This window comes from Physeter macrocephalus, chromosome 1, assembly GCF_002837175.3.
Source record: "Physeter macrocephalus isolate SW-GA chromosome 1, ASM283717v5, whole genome shotgun sequence".
NCBI classification, from domain to species: Eukaryota; Metazoa; Chordata; class Mammalia; order Artiodactyla; family Physeteridae; genus Physeter; species Physeter macrocephalus.
The window spans coordinates 140,714,846-140,734,810 of record NC_041214.2 but is presented as its reverse complement, the minus strand read 5'-3'; the positions used below and the strand labels follow the sequence as shown (position 1 = coordinate 140,734,810).

The 19,965-nt window shown below is 36.5% G+C and overlaps 1 pseudogene; it reads right to left on the bottom strand.

The window, feature by feature from the left end:
- Positions 1-15,507: 15,507 nt before the first annotated feature.
- LOC102977094 (serine/threonine/tyrosine-interacting protein-like) lies at positions 15,508-16,124 on the bottom strand (annotated as a pseudogene).
- Positions 16,125-19,965: the final 3,841 nt, after the last annotated feature.

Here is a 19,965-nt window from a genome sequence, read left to right as displayed (position 1 = left end):
ATGTTTATCACACTTTCAATAAAAATAGGTTTTAATTAGTTACTAAAATAGGTAAACATAAAATGCACATGTTAATGAAATTGATTTTGACCCTGATGTTTTAATTTATGTGAAAGAAAAAAACTCAGCTTTTTAAGAATAATATTAGAACTATTAATTAATACTTTCATCATGTTTAACTTATGTCAGACAATGTTGAAAGTGCTTTATAAGGATTTAATCCTTTAATTTTCTTCACAACTCAGTTGGCTGCTATTATTGTGAGGAAAATGAGAAACAGAATTTGTTCAAGGTCACACATCTGTTCAGCTGCAAAACAGATCTGAATCCAGAAAATCCAATACCAGAGTCTGCCTTCTTAGCAGCTATACTGTCTCTCAGTAGAAAGGAAATGAAAGCAACTCTATTTTACCTGAAACTAATATACACATTGTAAATCAACTATATTTCAATTAAAAAAAGAAATACAGACCCTTATTTTTGAAATAAAATAATTTGGATAAAAGTTATATTGATCATGCAAAAATGCATAAGGAAAAACCCAACCATAATAATATCAAATTCTAAGATAAACATATAGATAAAATGAACCATGATAATATTTTCTGGAGTTATTTTAAACTGAAATTTTTAATGAGATTTTGAGAGTAAAATATTAGTGTAACTAAAATTTAATGGGAAATATAAAGTCATTGATGATTAAAACATGTTGAAGAATTTTAAAAATGCAGTGATATTATCCCAAATAAGAGCAAAAAGCTCCAATTACAAATATAGGTAGTGCAAACTTGGGATGCAATCACTAATTCATTTTTAAAAAGCATATAATGTGTGGCATCATAATTTACATAAATTTTATCCCCAAACTTGTCATTTTGATATATCAATTTACTATATGTGCCAATACATATGTTATAAAATTGTTGAACAACTCTGGATTCTGCCCAATACCAACATAAAGGGAGGGATTTTAAAAATATAAAAATATATGATCAGTATGTTTGTATGGCTATTGAAATAATTAAAAATATAAATTAGAAGTAGAGTGTATTATATGGCATTACTAGGACACAGTGGTGCCTACCAATATCTAATGTTATTAAAACTTTAGCTTTGCAAAATTTAAGTTCCTAAAATTGTACAAAGCTAGTAAGTAGTAAGACTTTTTTTCTCCAAATTATTGACCAGCATAGTGTAAAGAAAGTTTTCCAATAGATTAAGCAGTATAAATTGAAGGCATAATGATTAACAATATTGTGTTCATCATTTATCTGCTTTGGTTCTCTGATCAATTTTGTGAATGTCTCCTGACAATTATAGTCACAGGAATCCCTTGTCAACTGCCTTCCACCTAAGGACAAGTTTGGGGAGACACTGGCAGGAAATTACAGAGTAGAGGAAAGAAGATTCCACGGCATTTGCATCTCCCTCCTTCTGGTTTGAGAGACGTAGGAGACGCAGTTGGGAGCCAAGGGGTCTCCCTTGTAGTTCATGAACCCACTGGGCAGGTCCTTCTGTATGAATTAAATCCTGCTGGGTGACTGAATTTTGGGCTGTAATAATTTTGGTTCTACTCCAAGATAAAAGTAAACACTATTATTATACATAGTACAGGCTAAACTCAACCCTTGATTTTAGGTTACTGCAAAATCAGGAAAGCATGAAGATAAAAAGTACAACAGGATTTTCTATGGATAGTTAGTGTTTTATAGACTGAGTAGTAGTGATAAGAGGAAATATGAAATCAAGTGTCCATCATTTTATTTAAAATTACAATTTTAATTTAAGCTCATGATCTAGCCCTATTTATGTCCAAAAGGATGAATTTATATTATGCTATTACAGTATTTCCAGTAATGGGATTTTAAAAAGAAATTCAGAAACACACCTAGAGATGCAATTTTCAAAACATTTAAAATCATATGGTAAATTACAGAAATCTGGACAAAATATGTAGGAATAACATGTTTTCTAAAACAATGATTATTTGAATTTGTCTATGTGGTTTAATCCTTGAAAAAGAATTATATAAGGCTATAAACTGCATGAACTAAAATAAAAATAAGAATCTTAACAGTCTTTGTTTAAAAATCTGCAAAGAAAAGATATATAAGTAGAAGTAAAAAAAAAAAAAAACCCTAAAATTGAATCCTACCTACTTCAACTACTTTTTAATACATATTCAACTTTAATAATTATTTTACAGGCTTGTGAGAATCAAGTTAGAAAATAAGGAAATTACTTTTTGAAGATGAAATAGCATTTATAGATAAAATAAAGCAAAAAAATAATAATTATAACTTCTATAGAGTGCTGAATGTCAGGTGCTTCCCAGACACCATCTCATTTTATTCTGACAGAAGCCTTATGAGTTCTGTGGTGTTATTCACCACATATGTAAATGAGGAAACCACTGTTTGTAAAAGATAAAAATGTCAAAGAACAACAAGCAGTATAAATACAGGAGAAGAGCTACCTCAAGAGCACATAATCTAACTTTTATGCTATAGTATCCAAAGTAACTTCCCATGTCATATGTGTTAGGCCAAATTTCTAAACTGCCTCCCAACTAAAGATATTCCACCCTAATCCCTGAAAATGTGTTAACACGATAAGCTGTCACCTCAGGTGTATGCTATGTTGCATGGCATCTAGGTAGACTTACTGTAATCACAGGAACCATTAAAAGAAGAGAGATTTCTCTGATCTGTAGCAGAAGAGGAAGCAAGACCGGTTCAAATTGTGAAGAGAATGTGTGTGCCCTTGCTGCTCTGAAGATGGAGAGGGCCAAGTGAGAAGGAATGTAAGTGGCCTCTAGAAGCTAAGAACATTGCCTGAATCAGAGTTAGCAAGGAAATCGAAACTTCAGATTTACAGCCACAAGTAACTGGATTCTTCCTATAATCTGAATGATCTTGGAAGTGGATTTTTCCCCAGAGCCTCCAGATTATTAATGTTTGGACCACAATGTCAAAGGAGACTACTATTCAGCTAATGAGAGGGTGATAAACTTTATCTCGGTTAGAAATGGTGCACTCTGTTCTCCGTTGCAGTTATCATTTTAGAAAAAGAAAAAGCCAGGACAAAAACTAAAACTGAAAAATGAAGTCAGATAATTACACAGTCACAGGAAAAGCCACATCAGCTCCTTCGAGCACACAGTCCTCTTTCGGTGACACATTCCATACATGGAAGGAAAGTGACAGCACAACAACCAAAAATAATGTATATCTACGCAAGGCCACAGGCTAGACCATTAAGAGGACTGGAAGAACTAGATTAACAGTTATGAAGAAGGTGAGAAAGTGGTAATAAATTGTTTCATCCTGAAATCTATAAAGTACATCCCTCATCTACCAGAGGTGAGAACACATCTAACTAGGTCTTTAAGCACAGCAAGCTTCAGACAAAAGTGGGAATGAGCTACCACTAAAAGACAATTTAGCAGGAAATTGGACGTTCAACACTCAGCAAACTATGTAATACAACCTCTCATATGACTCATTCCAGAAATGATAATGATTACATTTATTTTGTATTAGGCACGTTTTTACTATGGGAACTACACAAATAATGAAAAATGTTTATGTGAAGCAGGTTTTCAATGAATGCTAAGTCAGATTTCCTGGACTTGTACAGTCAAGACTATTTTAGAACTTTTATTCATTAACTAAGCATACCACTGATAACCTGCACTCTCTTGTTCAACTTGCCCTTGATTGATATGTAAATTCTCTGTAATTCTAATTATTTGCCCAACTGGTGTATACTTGGTGTGTGAGAAGTGACTCAAGCCTCAATATTTAGGGAAGAAACTCACAAAGTACTGGGAGCTCATACAGAGTAAAGAAAGCTGACACAGAAAATAATCTGTCTCATTACATTTGAATTGCAAGATTGTCTCTTCCCTGATAATTTCCCTATTTGAAGGGTATAGGGAGTGCTTTGATTCAAAAGGTTGTTTCTGAGATGTTACTAATCAAGTGACATAGTGTTACAGTCAAGAAAAGTTAATAAGGTCTAGAAATATTCTGTACAATACTGTACCTGTAGTCAACCCTCATACAGTTCACAGTTTATAAAATTTAAAAAATTAAAAGGTCATTTTTCCTCTTTCTTAAATTAAAAGTTGTACTCAGAATATTCATTTTGGAACAGGATGAGGATATATCAGGCCTAGAATAAATAATCTCCAGACACCGGGTTAATACTTTCTAAGTTTCTATGAAGTAAATCTTCCTTTTATTTGCTACCTTCATTTATCACTAAAACCATGACTTCTGAAAGGGGATGTTGCTACTGTTAATTTGTGCCAGAAACTTGGTGTTTAGAAATGAGAATGCCAATTCCAGAATAGATTTTAATATAAAAGCCACTGGTATAATATAATCATACCCTGTAAAAATATAATTGATATAGTGATTTAATACAAAAGTCTTTAAATAATAAACCCATTAGCTCATTTCTTCACTAGATACATTAAACAGATACAGGAAATGGCCTTAAGAGATGGGAAAATGGAGCTTGGCTACAGACAAACCCATAATTACAGGATAACATGACAAGAGCTCAGGTTTTGAAGCACATGAAAAAAGCGTCCCCCTCTTCCAGTGTGAACTCTGCTCAGAGGAATCAGAGCTCATCTTTGAGAAATGCCATTGGTGGTATCACGTTTACATTTTTATTATATTCTTTTTTATGGTCTGAACACTCACTTATAGGAATGAGTCTAATCAGGAAATCTGGTAAGAGATGTGGTAAAACTAGCATTCAATAACATAAACAAGTAAATCAGACAACGCTTATGCCATTTAGAAGTATACAAAATTTATCAATGAATTCCCCTGTTAGCTTAGATTTTAAAAAAATATTTAAAAAATAAAACTGCAAATGTGGAACGTGTGCTCCTAAACGCCCAAGGCCCCAGGTCACTGAATTTAGGCATACCTGCTTATCAAAGCTGCCAGTGGTTGTGCGTCCGCCTGCCGATGCAGGGGAACCGGGTTCGCGCCCCGGTCTGGGAGGGTCCCACGTGCCGCGGAGCGGCTGGGCCCGTGAGCCATGGCCGCTGAGCCTGCGCGTCCGGAGCCTGTGCTCCGCGACGGGCATGACAAGAGCTCAGGTTTTGAAGCACATGAAAAAAGCGTCCCCCTCTTCCAGTGTGAACTCTGCTCAGAGGAATCAGAGCTCATCTTTGAGAAATGCCATTGGTGGTATCACGTTTACATTTTTATTATATTCTTTTTTATGGTCTGAACACTCACTTATAGGAATGAGTCTAATCAGGAAATCTGGTAAGAGATGTGGTAAAACTAGCATTCAATAACATAAACAAGTAAATCAGACAACGCTTATGCCATTTAGAAGTATACAAAATTTATCAATGAATTCCCCTGTTAGCTTAGATTTTAAAAAAATATTTAAAAAATAAAACTGCAAATGTGGAACGTGTGCTCCTAAACGCCCAAGGCCCCAGGTCACTGAATTTAGGCATACCTGCTTATCAAAGCTGCCAGCTTGTTCTCATGGAAAATGAAGATGAATGAAGGAGATGACCCTATCGAACTTGTGACACAAGAGACTCTGCTTAACAAATTAGAATTATTTGCTTTCTGACTACCTTCCAAACAGAATGCAATCGTCCAGAGAGCAGAGGTCATATTTCCTGTTCAGTGGTGTTACCCCTGACTTCTAGCATGATGCTTGGCTCACAGAGTAATTACAAATATACTCCAACTAACTGAACACCATTTAGGAGGATCTGTAGACCAAATCACTACCAAAAAAATTGTTGAGAAGAATATCATATACCTGTTATCAATCCCAGGGGAGGATTCCAACCATATGGAGGACAGCAAAGATCATCATTATGTAAACCTTCAGAAATAGAAATCCAAACACTTCTGCTCATTGCATCTTGGTATCAGAGTTGGCAAGGAAAACACAACAGAGTCAAGTACTGGATGGAACAATGATTTGCTTACTTAGAGACGCTTCAGTGGTTGGTCTGGGTACAGTACCCAGTGGGTCTCTACTGGCAGGGCAATTCACCTATTCCCAACACTCTCATGCTGTAGCAAAAGGATTGGGTCCCCATCCACGGAAGACAGATATAGCAGCGGGGTTGGCATGGTGACATAAGATCAAACACTTAAGTAGAACAAAAGAATACTCACTGAGCTTGAAACAGTGGAGAATATTCCCACACAAGATGATAAGCCCAGCACTGGCTGTGTGAGCTCTTTATCTCTTGGTAAGGAAGTATCGCAAACCCAAAGTCCATCCTTAAGCTACCAAATGGGTGGTGGAAAGACTGTGCGTGTGAGACTGCCTTTACCAGCAATAACCAAAATAATTTTCAATAATTTATAAACTAGAATTAGGTATGGTGCTAGATACATGGTGCTTATTAAATTGTTTTCTTGAGAAGCTAAAATTATTTGGGACAATAAAATCATGAGAACTAAAGGTTCTTACTCTTAGGTCACATTTTATTATGATTTTCAAAGCATTTACTACTGGAAAGGGCAACGCGATCTTATCCAATAGCCAAAAGAATTCTAGCTGAACAGATCTGTAGAAATATATAGAGAGGTGGGGTATTATATATTTGGAATAAGTCAGGATGTTCCGCAATTTTGTTACATTCATCAATTTATCTAGTGCATTTGACTTTGCAGAAACTTAGGACAAAGGAATAAATAAGCTTCTTGATTAGAACACAAGCTATAAAGCTTAAGTACGTCCACCATCGGCTTCAGTGTATTAGAAAACATACTAATAAGAAGCCACTTCCCTATATACCTTATATCTTATTGTGGTGTAGTCCTAAGGAAGATGAGAGACATTTCATGATTTGTTACAGGTTTCTACCTTAAATACAAGCATATTTAAAAATTGTTTTTTGTTCTATAACTTCATCTAAAAATATATTTTCTTTAATAGCCCACTATGTAATTCACAATATCATCTATTTTCTTTCATTTTTCTGAAATTTAGAAATATAAATTTGCACTTTATTTGTTATTCTTTGGTTTATTCTTAATTTTCTATATAGTTAAATACATTCAATGTTCACCAACAGTCACCTTGCTGAAGATTTTCTAATCGTCTAGCACAGTTCTCAAAATAGCAGAGGTACAATATTTCCTGAGACTTGGCAAAGATAAGCATATCGTTTCAAATGTTTTAAAACTGTGAAACTTGAAATTGAGTGGTAGAAACAGTTTGTTAAAACTCTGCATGAGCTCTTTATGTGTAGTGATGAAGAAAGATGGAGATATTGTAAAGACAAGGTGTGTATATCACTTAGTCTTTATTTCTCCAGTTAACATTATCAATGTTATGGCATTTGTAATTAAATTCAAAAAACACTGGGAGTCATAATCCCTTTAATTACTAGCTTAGGAAATGGAGTATAAGGGATGAGATCATCTGAATCACCCAGATAAGGCTAGGTAAACAGGAAGCAAAGAGGAAGGCTTTCCACACCTTTCTCATTTTCTGTCCTCATTTAACTTTCCACCTACTCACAAAGCCAGCAAGAATTTTTGAACAAATGATGACCAAACTTAAAAATTTGCAGTGTATCATATTAGAAAGCCAGTTTCTTTGACATTATCTTCTAAATGGTTTTACAAGTTGAAAATAATAAAAGTTGTTTTTCAAACCGACTGTCATTAGAATTAAATAAAACTATTCATTGAGAAATGCAGGTAAGAAAATTGAAGTCATCAGAAATAAGTACTTATGAAGCTATACATCCCCACTAAATTTTTTTGATATATGTGCTTTCATTCAATTACTTATCATTAAATTTCTTCAGTCCTGAATTATTTAAAGTGCATACAACATTATATGTTCTACAATGTGAATAAAATAGCCCCTTAAAAACTGCCTTTTTTGGTGTCAGAATTATTTTCACACAGCTTCTATAGAATGCTCACATGAAAATCTCGTGATAAAATTATGTTTCTATAGTTATCCAAAATGGCTGAAATCCTCCAAAACTGATCTTAACTAGAGGAAAATAATGTTCCCGATAGGAATGTCTGCATTTTCCCATATAGAAAAGCAAATAATTGTATTAGAATTTGCTTATTGTTATTTCCACTGCAATGACTTAAACTCAATAGAAATTAGGTTAAAGGGAAAAAAAGGTGTTTTATTGCCTATGTAGCTAAAGTTGGAGGAATAATACTTCTTTCAGGCACAGATGGATCCAGCGTTTCAGGGCTGTTTCTTAGTCATAACCGTTCTCTCTCAAGGTTCTTCGTGATGATTTGGTTTCTTTCTCAGACAGTCTTTTTCAATGAGATTATTGAGTTCACCTGGTGTATATGATTCCGGGGACTGAGAAATATCAAGCCTCCCCACCTTCTTACTCTCTTCGCACACTCTGATTTACCCAGATTCCTTTATATGCCCGTGGCTGGATCAAGCACCGTCTCCAGGAGAATGGAGTTTGTGACCAGTTCTGACAGAGCTGCCTGGTGGATAACCTCACTACAGTCTCCTGACACTGAGTGGAGCTTTTCTTAGAAAGAAAAGATTTTAGGTAAATATTAAAGTAATAAGTATAAAAACATCCAATCACACCCACTACCACACACAAAAAAAATGGTATTCATTTTTCCGTTCAATAGAAATTAATTAAATAATTGGTATGGGTTAGATATGAATATTATAACATACTCAACTCAGGTATCAGGTTTCATGTCTTTATTTAATGTACTTTAAATCATACATTCGATTATTCTTTTTGATAAAATAATCCAAGACTGAAAATTGGAAGGATACAACTTAATAAGAAAGAGAAAAACAAAACTTTCTAGAAAGTTAATGTTTTAACTTAATGTACATTCCAAGATCACCTAGAGTCCAACTCCAGTATTAAGTCCTCTGTAACATGCTCTCAGTGAAATATCACCTTAGTGAAATATCACCTTGTGGTTCCACACTGTGTGCAGTCCCATTGTTACACTGAGCAATAAGCATAACAATTTTTTCAACTGTAGGTGTATGCCAGGTGGTCTTTGGCAGGAACACATTGACATTAGAGACTCAGTGCTTAGGATACACCTCATAATTAGTTATAGGTCACCCTTGTAATTTACCTTTAGAAATGGAAAAACAAGAAAAGCACTGTAAAATTCTAGAAATTGGAAAATGAGACTGAATAAAAGTACACATATGCAAGTCAAAGTAATGATCAGTCAAGTTAGAATTGGAAGGTCCTATGTGGTGTAGGGGTAGAAAAATTTTCCCTTCTTCCTTTCTAGGTTCTTTGGCTTGTCTTATAATTTAATTGACATAAGACCGATTAACAAGAGAAAAACACATTTAATTCAGTAAGTATAGGAGCTCCAAAGAAAATATGAGACTCCCAGGCAGTCAGGTAATTGAGGCTTACATACTATCCTAAGCTAAGGAAAAGGGAAAACTAAACACTTAAATATTTCAACTCACTTTTATTACTTACATTCACTATTAAACTCTATACATTCAGAGGTCCCTGCTCTGGTCTCCCAATTCTATTTAATTGAGGTTTCTCTTTATTAATTTTTTACAGTGTATATTTGTAAAATATATATACACACATATTTGTCTTTAAAAATAAGACAGATGGTATTATATATTGTTTCAGCAATTACAAAGGGTCAGGTGATTGAAAGAACTCAGGAAACTCCACTGGGTACACTCATAAAGGCTTTGATGAAGATACAGTTTACCAAGATAAGTAAGCCAAGCAAAGATCAGAGAAGTTTTCATTTTCCAGAAGCAGATCTCAGAGCCCCTTCTCAGTTACACAGTAGATATCCCATCTTCTGATTGTGAATCATTGAAATAGATATGAAACACCTTAGTCTCAGATGAGCCAAAGAACAAGTTTACTAAAGAGTCTTTTATCCTCTACTGGTCAACTAGCTAAAATTAGGTGCATACCATAGTCTATACACATTTAATAAACAATGTAAGCAAGCTAGTACAAAAGGTGAGTTTACACATCATAAACCACAAGCTAATACACTTTATCCCGAATTTGCAAGAGTCAGTACCATGTTTCTGGACATCCCAGTAGAAAACTGTTGAACAACCACAGATCAGCTGCAGGTTAAACAAATTCTTACACAATAGTTTGTTATAAACTTCTATGGACTTCTTTCCACATCATACTGATTTACCTCTTTATAATACCATATTTTCTAATTTCTGTATTTGATGCTTTGACATTTTAGGATCTTGTTGCCTGGAGACATTGCTCTTCCCAGAGTTAATTAATCCATAATGATGGCAAACCAATTGCAAGCATGCTTTTCATATGCAAACCAATAAAATCAGAGTTCACACCCCCAGCTACCTCCTTTGTGTTGCTCACACACTATTCCCTTGCCCTAATCATCTCAGGACCAGGTACCAGGCAACTAGAGACAGACCCCCTATAACACAGAGTCTGTGGAAATTAAAAACTAGACAATTCTAAGCCTGCTTACCCTGCCTCACCCATTCCTTCCCTTAGAAACTGCAATAAAGACTCATGTCCCTGCTTTCCCCTCACTCTCTGCCTTTGACTGACTGGTGTTTTCTGTGTGGCCCCGTCTCCATGCTCCTCCTTTTAGAATCTGTGAATATAACAGGCTATCTTTTCAAAGGCAGTCATCTCTTGATCTGTTGGTCTTGCCATACCTGAATAATAATAAAAAGCTATATTTTAAAATACTCTTCTATTTAATAACTGTTTGATTTTTTTTTGACTGAGTGTAGCATTAATTATTTAGTCAGTCCTTTAGCAATGAATAATTATATTCATTCAATTCTGTTGTTATTTTTATGAGCACTTCAGTGACAGCTTTCAGTTTTCTTAATATCTGGGGCCAAAAATTCTTAAAGATTTTCTCTTAGAATTATTTTGCACTTCGTGTAGATATTGTTTGAAGAATAAGTATAATTTTTAACTATCTGCTGAGATCTATTTATGGGCATAGTGCTAGGATCTACATGGCACATGTTTTCTAGCTAAGCAAACAAATGAAAATATTAAGAAAAATATAAAAATAGTGATTATAATAATAACAATAGTTAGCATTTATCAAGAATATATTTCAGTGTCAGGCAATGCATTACTAATAATAGAAAAAAATGTAGAAAGTGTTGTCTCTGTGCCAAACATCATTCTAAGTGTTGGACTTTTATTAACCCATTTAATCCTCAACAAAAATCTGTAAGGTGGGTGTTATTACTCTCCACATTTTATATATGTGGAAACTTAAGTAGGATTTTCTTAAAATTGCACAGTTTGTAGGGGAAGAATTGGGATTTAATCTTCCTAAGAATCCAGCAAAAAAAAAGTGTCACTATATCCATTTTTTAAATGAGTAATCTGAGAGTAAGAGAGATTCAATAAATCTCTTAAGATCACATAATTGCTAAGTAAAAGAGGGACTTTGATAACTCAGGTCTGTGGAAAACCAAAACTGCTTTCTGCCAATACTGACAGGTGTCTCAGGGTTCAAAGTTCAGAGTGTGTGAAATTTTAGAACTAAAATGGTTACATCTGGTTAGGGAAATAAAGGGAAGCTTGCTAATGTATCCTGTTTAAACTGAACTTTGGTACATGGAAATGATTTTGGTTAAGTGACAATGTGGATAGCCCTGACAGCCCAGGAGGAGGTATCGCAAGAGCAAAGTTAAAATGTGCATGTCACATCTGAACAGCAATGACGAACCTGACTTTAAAAGTAGAAATAAATGTAAAAGACTCAGAAGTTCATCGTTTATGACACTTTCTGTTGCAAGAAACAGAACACCCAAACAATAGTGGCTTAAACAATAACATTAATTTTATACATATATATAATATACATATTTCATATATATATGATGTAAGTTTAGGAGAGCAAAAATTTCTAGGGTTGGTTCAGTGGTTCAACATTACCATAGATGTAAGAATTTTTCCTGTTTTTCATCTGTCATCCTTGCTGTGTTAGCATATTCTTCTCAGGGTCAGCTTGTTTAGCAGCCCCAGAGGCCTCATGAAAACGCAATCAATTACTGCCAATGAAGAAGAAAATGGTGTTTCGGTCCATGTGTGTTTGTTTATTTGTGTGTGTGTGCGTGTGTGTTTAAGGGAGGGCAACTTTTCTAGGAATTCCTGGTTCCCTCCCCCATCTTTCATTACGAAGGATCGGGGTACAAATCGCACTTTATTTACAATTCTGAGCAAGCTTTAGGATTTCCATCTTGAAAGATCTGAAGATGTGTTTGCTAGTCAGGAAAAAATAGGAACAGGAAAGGCTACTGGACAGAAAATTGTCAATGATTGTACAAATAAGTTAAAGATGAGCTAAGAGGTAATTGCAATAAGCCAAGTAAAAACAGCTAAGTGTCTGGGCTAGGGTGATATCCGTAAGTTGAAGTAAAATAATAGAGTTATAGGAGTAGGTTGAGCAAGATAATAAAAACTTTTCAGTTTGCAGGGAAATGATAAGTGGTCCAGAAAAACAAACAAACAAAAAGATTTAGGGCTCTAAGTTAGTTTCAAGAATACAATCATGAGTAACCAGAATATGTCAGTGCCATTAATTAAAACACGGAAGTCAAAATCTGGATCAGCCCCGTAGAGTTTTGCCTCACAACACAGTCCAAACGTTCACCTACAGTTTCTAAAGCTGCTAAACTCTAATGCAGAAGGTACATCCTAGGCTCTGCTCCGAGTCTTTTCTTGTATATCTGCTTGCTCTGGTCTGGTATCTTCAGCACGTGTGCTTGCCCTTTGATGGGATTGCATGCCAGAATCTAATTTCTTGTTGGATCCAGGATGAAGTCTGTTGTAACTCTGGTGCTCACAATACACTTCACTTTGTCTGGGCTCCCGAAACGGGTATAGGACTCTTAGCTTGGCTGATTAAGGGCATCTCAAAAGAGATGTTCTTTAAGAAATGATTTAAAAAAAAAAAAAAAAACAGTGTATTTGGGTTAGAGACTACTGAGGTTGAGATAATTAGGGGACTGAAAATTGTGACAGGCTGGTGAGGTGCTTCAGACTTGTGGTTATAAAGGTCAGAAGGAGTATGAAGCTCATTGTGTAAATTGATAGTCCATCAATATGAGGGTTGAAGACACAGACTTGGGTATGTTTAAACTTGCATCATATAATACACAGAGCATTAATTTTTGAGTCAGACACCATTTACTATACATTTTTTTGGTATAGAAAAATTTGGACAATTTTTCTATCTGCTTCATCATATACTAGACTTGCTTTCTTTTATATAATAGGTAAACTTCTATAACAGGACAACTGTGAAAGCTAAATGCCATAATGGATACAAGAGGGAGGGGATATAGGGATATATGTATACATATAGCTGATTCACTTTTTTATACAGCAGAACGTCGTATACATACTAACACAACGTCGTATACATACTAACACAACGTCGTCGTAAAACAATATACTCCAATAAAGATGTTAGAAAAATAATAAAATGGAAAAATAAATAAATAAAAATAAATAAATAACATAAATGGCATGTGTCTATACTATGTGGATAATGAACATTTAATTCACTTGAAAGAAAACGGTATAGAGAGAAGTTAAATAGTACAAAATTTTGAATATAAGAGATTCTTTTGAAGAAAATGAAGTTAGAATACAGTTTATCAAAGGTAAGTAAGAAAAAATGCAATTATAGACTAAAGACAATGTACAATGTTTCCCGCCCTAGTTTTGTCATTCAGAAAGATTGTATTTCCAAGCCTCCTTTGGTTAAGACTCACTTTTCAGAAATAGGAACGTGTATCTTACTTCCAGTTTGAGGTAATTAATTGCATGTAGTTGAGCATTCTCCAAACTCTTATATTTGAATATCAGCAGGGGAACTGTGCAAATATGAGAAAACTACATAGGTGAACAGAAGATCTGGAGGAAACTGATGTCAAAAGCCTGCTAGATGGAGAATAATGTTACACAGTTGCAATTTTTTTAATAGGCTATCATCTAAGACAACCAGAAAAGCAGTCTATGTGCCTAATAAGGTTGTAACTATACAGGAAGAGGACATAAAATTGGATATTGATATTTTCTGTTGTATAATTTTAACTTCATTTGGCAAAATGTTAATCAGGAAGACATGAATTCAGGCTTCATGATGCTTGTTTGCAAAAAGAAGTGAAAGGGAATTGAGATGGTTCAGGTATCAGGAGCCTTTTGGAGCTGGGAAAACCAACTAAGTCTGTTCCCCAAGCACTAAGAGCTGGGGTTTCAAAAGGCTCTGAGAATCACACGCCCTATAATAATTCTCACTTAATTAAAATGCCTTGGCCCAAAAAGCCAGATTGGACTGTGGCCTTTTTTTTTTCCATATTTCAAATAATTTACTACGGTTCCTTCAAGCCTTAAGACTTTCAGTTTGAACTAATTTATGGTTTCAAAAAAAGAAATTACAGAAAAATATTCAAAACTTTTCACTGTTCTACATACTAATTTAGAGGTCATGAGGATTTATTTTTTTTATTCTCTAATTAGGCAAGGTACTTTTCTTTCTTGGGCTTTGTTTAGAAAAAAACAAAATAGTGCTACACTGGTTTATTATATTCTATTTAGAACCATTCTGGACAAAGAAGAAACGGGCTACACAGCCCTGAAAAGAACAAACACAACATTTGGCTTTTAAGAATGCTAAAGGAAAGTAAGTCACTTGAAAGTTTAAAACTCTCCTTGTTTTTGAGCCTCTGCTATTATAAAGCAAAAAACATTTTCCTTTGTTCATTAAACTTTTTTTTCCATAGAATAAAATTAGGAAGGTAATAGGAAAAGAAGTAATTCTTGGATAATGTTAAAGTAAGGACAGTTGGCTAATGTCGTGATCTGAAGATTATTAACAAGGGATCAAGAAGTTTAAAAAATTAAAAGGGGCTTCCCTGGTGGCGCAGTGAAAGAAAAAATTAAAAGATAATTAAGCTATTGAATTATATTCAAAAGAAATGTGGCAGATTCCTGCATTTGTTAATGTTTCTGTAAGAGGCTCCATCATAAAATTGATATAATAATTAAAAAATTTTTAAAAATGTAATACATAGAACACAAAATGAATTTTTAACAAATTTTAGGAAATTCTTTTGTTATAAACTACCAGATTTTATAAACAAATGACCCCTAACTTGCATTTTGTTTAAAGTAACAACTTTATATCATACAAATAAATTTCAAGTATGAAAAGTGCATTATTGCAATAACACCTCTTTGCAAGTCCAAAATTCTTGGTTTATAATAAAACTGTAAAGCATTAAAAAAAAAAAAAGAAAGGAATAAAACCATCAGTGCCATCTATTGCAGAAGTCCAACGTCTTAAAATGTTGCTCGACAAGTTGCAGAGAAACACGTCTAGAAGCAACATATAGTTGAAAAGAAACTACTTGTATTTTTACTGTTTTACATTCTCACTGTCTGTTGTATTTTCTCCTTCCCAAATAGAAATTCACATCCTCTATACTGTTGCTCTTGAATCAGCCATTCTGAGCAGTCGCCACTTGCATGTTTCCAAAATCATCTTCTTCATCTGTTCTCTTCAAACTGCCTGTGGTGCCAGAATGAACAGATAATGACCTTTCTATCTGAAGTGGCAACATCATGTCTATTGTTAATTTCGCTAGGTAGATGGTTTCGCATTCCTGAAGGTGATGGACAAATCCAGCATTAGGATTAATACAAAATCTTCTTTCTTGAATGTAAGCAAATGCATCTCTCCTGGAGATCCCTGCATTCCCATGGACAAGAACTTTTCCTCTACTTTGTAAGCTCCCATCAATAAATTCTTTAGTCATGGGGAAGAAACATATTATATTTTCAATTTGATTATCTGCAATATCCAAGACTAAATATCTAAATAATTGTTGAAATTTGGGTTTAATAAGTTTGCTTCAATGTTTTGTCTTATACGTATTATATGAGTTATTCCATGTTTCTATAGTATAGGTAGCTTGCTTTTCATGGCAGAAGAATATGGGCCTTAAAACAATCTAGGCCAAACTTCCTGCATCCCTCGTCTCAGAGGGTAGGTCCACTCCTCGGTGTCTTCTTTGCACTGTGGGAGTGAGTGGAACTCCAACTTCACTTCCTCCATGGTCCCGGCACACGGGCTTGGGGGTGGGGTGGGGAAGGGGATGGGGGGGATGGTGATGGGGATGGGGTGGGGTGGGAGTTACCCGCCAACCAGACCCTCAGACTGGCAATGGCGGTGAATGGAAGGAGGGAGCGTAGACCCGAGGACTGATGGGGAGACAGAGGGCTACAACTAACACACGAAGACTAAAGGGTCCTAGCGACTCCGCGAGGGTTGGGCGGATGGTGTCCGGCCGCCATGCTGCTGCTGTCTCCCTTACCCCCGAGTCTCCGCGCCCCTAAGGCCGTCCTGGACTGTTGCCTTTTTCCTATTAATAAGTTTGCTTCAATGTTTTGTCTTATACATATTATATGAGTTATTCCATGTTTCTATAGTATAGGTAGTTTGCTTTTCATGGCAGAAGAATATGGGCCTTAAAACAATCTAGTGGTAGTTTGATAGGGATTGCATTGAATCTGTAGATTGCTTTGGGTAGTAGAGTCATTTTCACAATGTTGATTCTTCCAATCCAAGAACATGGTATATTTCTCCACCTATTTTTTGCACTGCTGGTGGGAATGTAAATTGATACAGCCACTATGGAGAACAGTATGGAGGTTCCTTAAAAAACTACAAATAGATCTACCATACGACCCCGCAATCCCACTACTGGGCATATACCCTGAGAAAACCATAATTCAAAAAGAGTCATGTACCAAAATGTTCATTGCAGCTCTATTTACAATAGCAAGGACATGGAAGCAACCTAACTGTCCATCAACAGATGAATGGATAAAGAAGATGTGGCACATATATACAATGGAATATTACTCAGCCATAAAAAGAAATGAAACTGAGTTATTTGTAATGAGGTGGATAGAACTGGAGTCTGGCATACAGAGTGAAGTAAGTCAGAAGGAGAAAAACAAATACCGTATGCTAACACATATATATGGAATCTAAGAAAAAAAAATGTCATGAAGAGATTAGTGGTAGGACAGGAATAAAACACAGACCTACTAGAGCATGGACTTGAGGACATGGGGAGGGGGAAGGGTAAGCTGTGACGAAGTGAGAGAGTGGCAGGGACATATATGCACTACCAAATGTAAATTAGATAGCTAGTGGGAAGCTGCCGCATAGCACAGGGAGATCACCTCTGTGCTTTGTGACCACGAGAGGGGTGGGATAGGGACGGTGGGAGGGAGGGAGAAACTAACACACTATTGTAAAACAGTTATACTCCAATAAAGATGTTAAAAAAAATAAAAAAAATTTAAAAAAAAAAAAAAAAAAAAACAATCTAGGCCAAACTTCCTGCATCCCTCGTCTCAGAGGGTAGGTCCATTCCTCGGTGTCTTCTTTGCACTGTGGGAGTGAGTGGAACTCCAACTTCACGTCCTCCATGGTCCCGGCACACGGGCTTGGGGGTGGGGTGGGGAAGGGGATGGGGGGGATGGTGATGGGGATGGGGTGGGGTGGGAGTTACCCGCCGACCAGACCCTCGGACTGGCAATGGCGGTGAATGGAAGGAGGGAGCGTAGACCCGAGGACTGATGGGGAGGCAGAGGGCTACAACTAACACACGAAGACTAAAAGGTCCTAGCGACTCCGCGAGGGTTGGGCGGATGGTGTCCAGCCGCCATGCTGCTGCCGTCTCCCTTACCCCCGAGTCTCCGCGCCCCTAAGGCCGTCCTGGACTGTTGCCTTTTTCCTATTGTAAATAGTATCAATAAATTGCGGGGGAGGTGTTTTACAGTGTTTTATTATGCATCAATAGATAACTAAAAAGAGGGGCCTAGTTCCCAATGTTCAGTTCAGAAGTAGCAAAATAAATAATGAGATAAGGATAGATTACTGGAAGGCAGAGCCAAGGGCTCTAGAGACCAGTAGGCAAGAGGGTACTCCCTTGTAGGAGAATCAGATGCTTAGCAAGAAACTTCCCCACTGCTATGGAATAGGAGACTTCCCAGTGTTTACCCAATGGGATTTCTGAAATACTATAAACCAGAGAATATTTTGTATCTTCTATTTGTATTTTCTTTGAATTGTACTGTTTATTGTAATTACCTTATCCCTGTTCCACTATTAAAATTTGGGTTTGGGAGGTGTTTATTTAGAACATGGATCTCCAGATGAAGAAAAGCCACATTAAGTTGAACTGGATAAAGGAACTTAATTCCCAAAGATCCTGAAATTTTACCTGATGAAATGACTGGGTGGGACTCTGATTTGTATTCCTTTGGAAGGACCTAGGTAGTTTGCAGGTTGAAGAAGATGAACAACGTGACATTTTAGTTACCACAATATTCTCACTGTCTCCCTCATATTTCCCAGCCCCCCTTGCAGAACCATTTATGTGACCAGTCCTGGCCAACAGACTGTGACCAGAAATGTCACGTGACACTTAACGGGCTAAAACAGTTACAGGTAAGTGTGCCTCCCCATTCTTTGCTTCCTCTTTGGTGGTAACCATGGAGATCATGTGTTGAAAAGACAGATCCCAAAGGTGAAAGCAGCTTGAATATTGATGTTGCATCGGAATTTTTATGCAAGAAAAAGGACCATTGCTTTTATTTCAGTGTTTATTAATTACTACATAGAAGCTAATTTATCCTTAACACAGGGGGTGGTGGAAACTGAGATCATGTCATGCTGTGGAAGACAAAAAAGAAGAAAGATTAAAAACCAAACTGATTGGCTTCATCCAATCAGTTGAAGGTCTTAAGAGGAAAAAAACTGACCATCCTAACCAAGAAGGAATTCTGCCATTTGACTGCCTTTGTACTTGAACTGCACCTCTTTCCTGGGTCTCCAGCCTGCCAGCCTATCCTGCTTACTTTGGATTTACCAAGCCTCCACAACTGTATGAGCCAATTCCTTAAAATCTCTCTCTCTCTCCCTCTCTCTCTCTCTCCCCCACCCCCACCAATGGAATGGTAGCTCTGGTCAATCTCATAGTGGATCCAGAGGATCCCTGATTTCCCCGGTTCTGGAATGCATAATTAGAATAGAATATTCAGTAACTGGCAGATCCCACAGGGGGATGGTGATGGGGATGGGGTGGGGTGGGAGTTACCCGCCAACCAGACCCTCAGACTGGCAATGGCGGTGAATGGAAGGAGGGAGCGTAGACCCGAGGACTGATGGGGAGACAGAGGGCTACAACTAACACACGAAGACTAAAGGGTCCTAGCGACTCCGCGAGGGTTGGGCGGATGGTGTCCGGCCGCCATGCTGCTGCTGTCTCCCTTACCCCCGAGTCTCCGCGCCCCTAAGGCCGTCCTGGACTGTTGCCTTTTTCCTATTGTAAATAGTATCAATAAATTGCGGGGGAGGTGTTTTACAGTGTTTTATTATGCATCAATAGATAACTAAAAAGAGGGGCCTAGTTCCCAATGTTCAGTTCAGAAGTAGCAAAATAAATAATGAGATAAGGATAGATTACTGGAAGGCAGAGCCAAGGGCTCTAGAGACCAGTAGGCAAGAGGGTACTCCCTTGTAGGAGAATCAGATGCTTAGCAAGAAACTTCCCCACTGCTATGGAATAGGAGACTTCCCAGTGTTTACCCAATGGGATTTCTGAAATACTATAAACCAGAGAATATTTTGTATCTTCTATTTGTATTTTCTTTGAATTGTACTGTTTATTGTAATTACCTTATCCCTGTTCCACTATTAAAACTTGGGTTTGGGAGGTGTTTATTTAGAACATGGATCTCCAGATGAAGAAAAGCCACATTAAGTTGAACTGGATAAAGGAACTTAATTCCCAAAGATCCTGAAATTTTACCTGATGAAATGACTGGGTGGGACTCTGATTTGTATTCCTTTGGAAGGACCTAGGTAGTTTGCAGGTTGA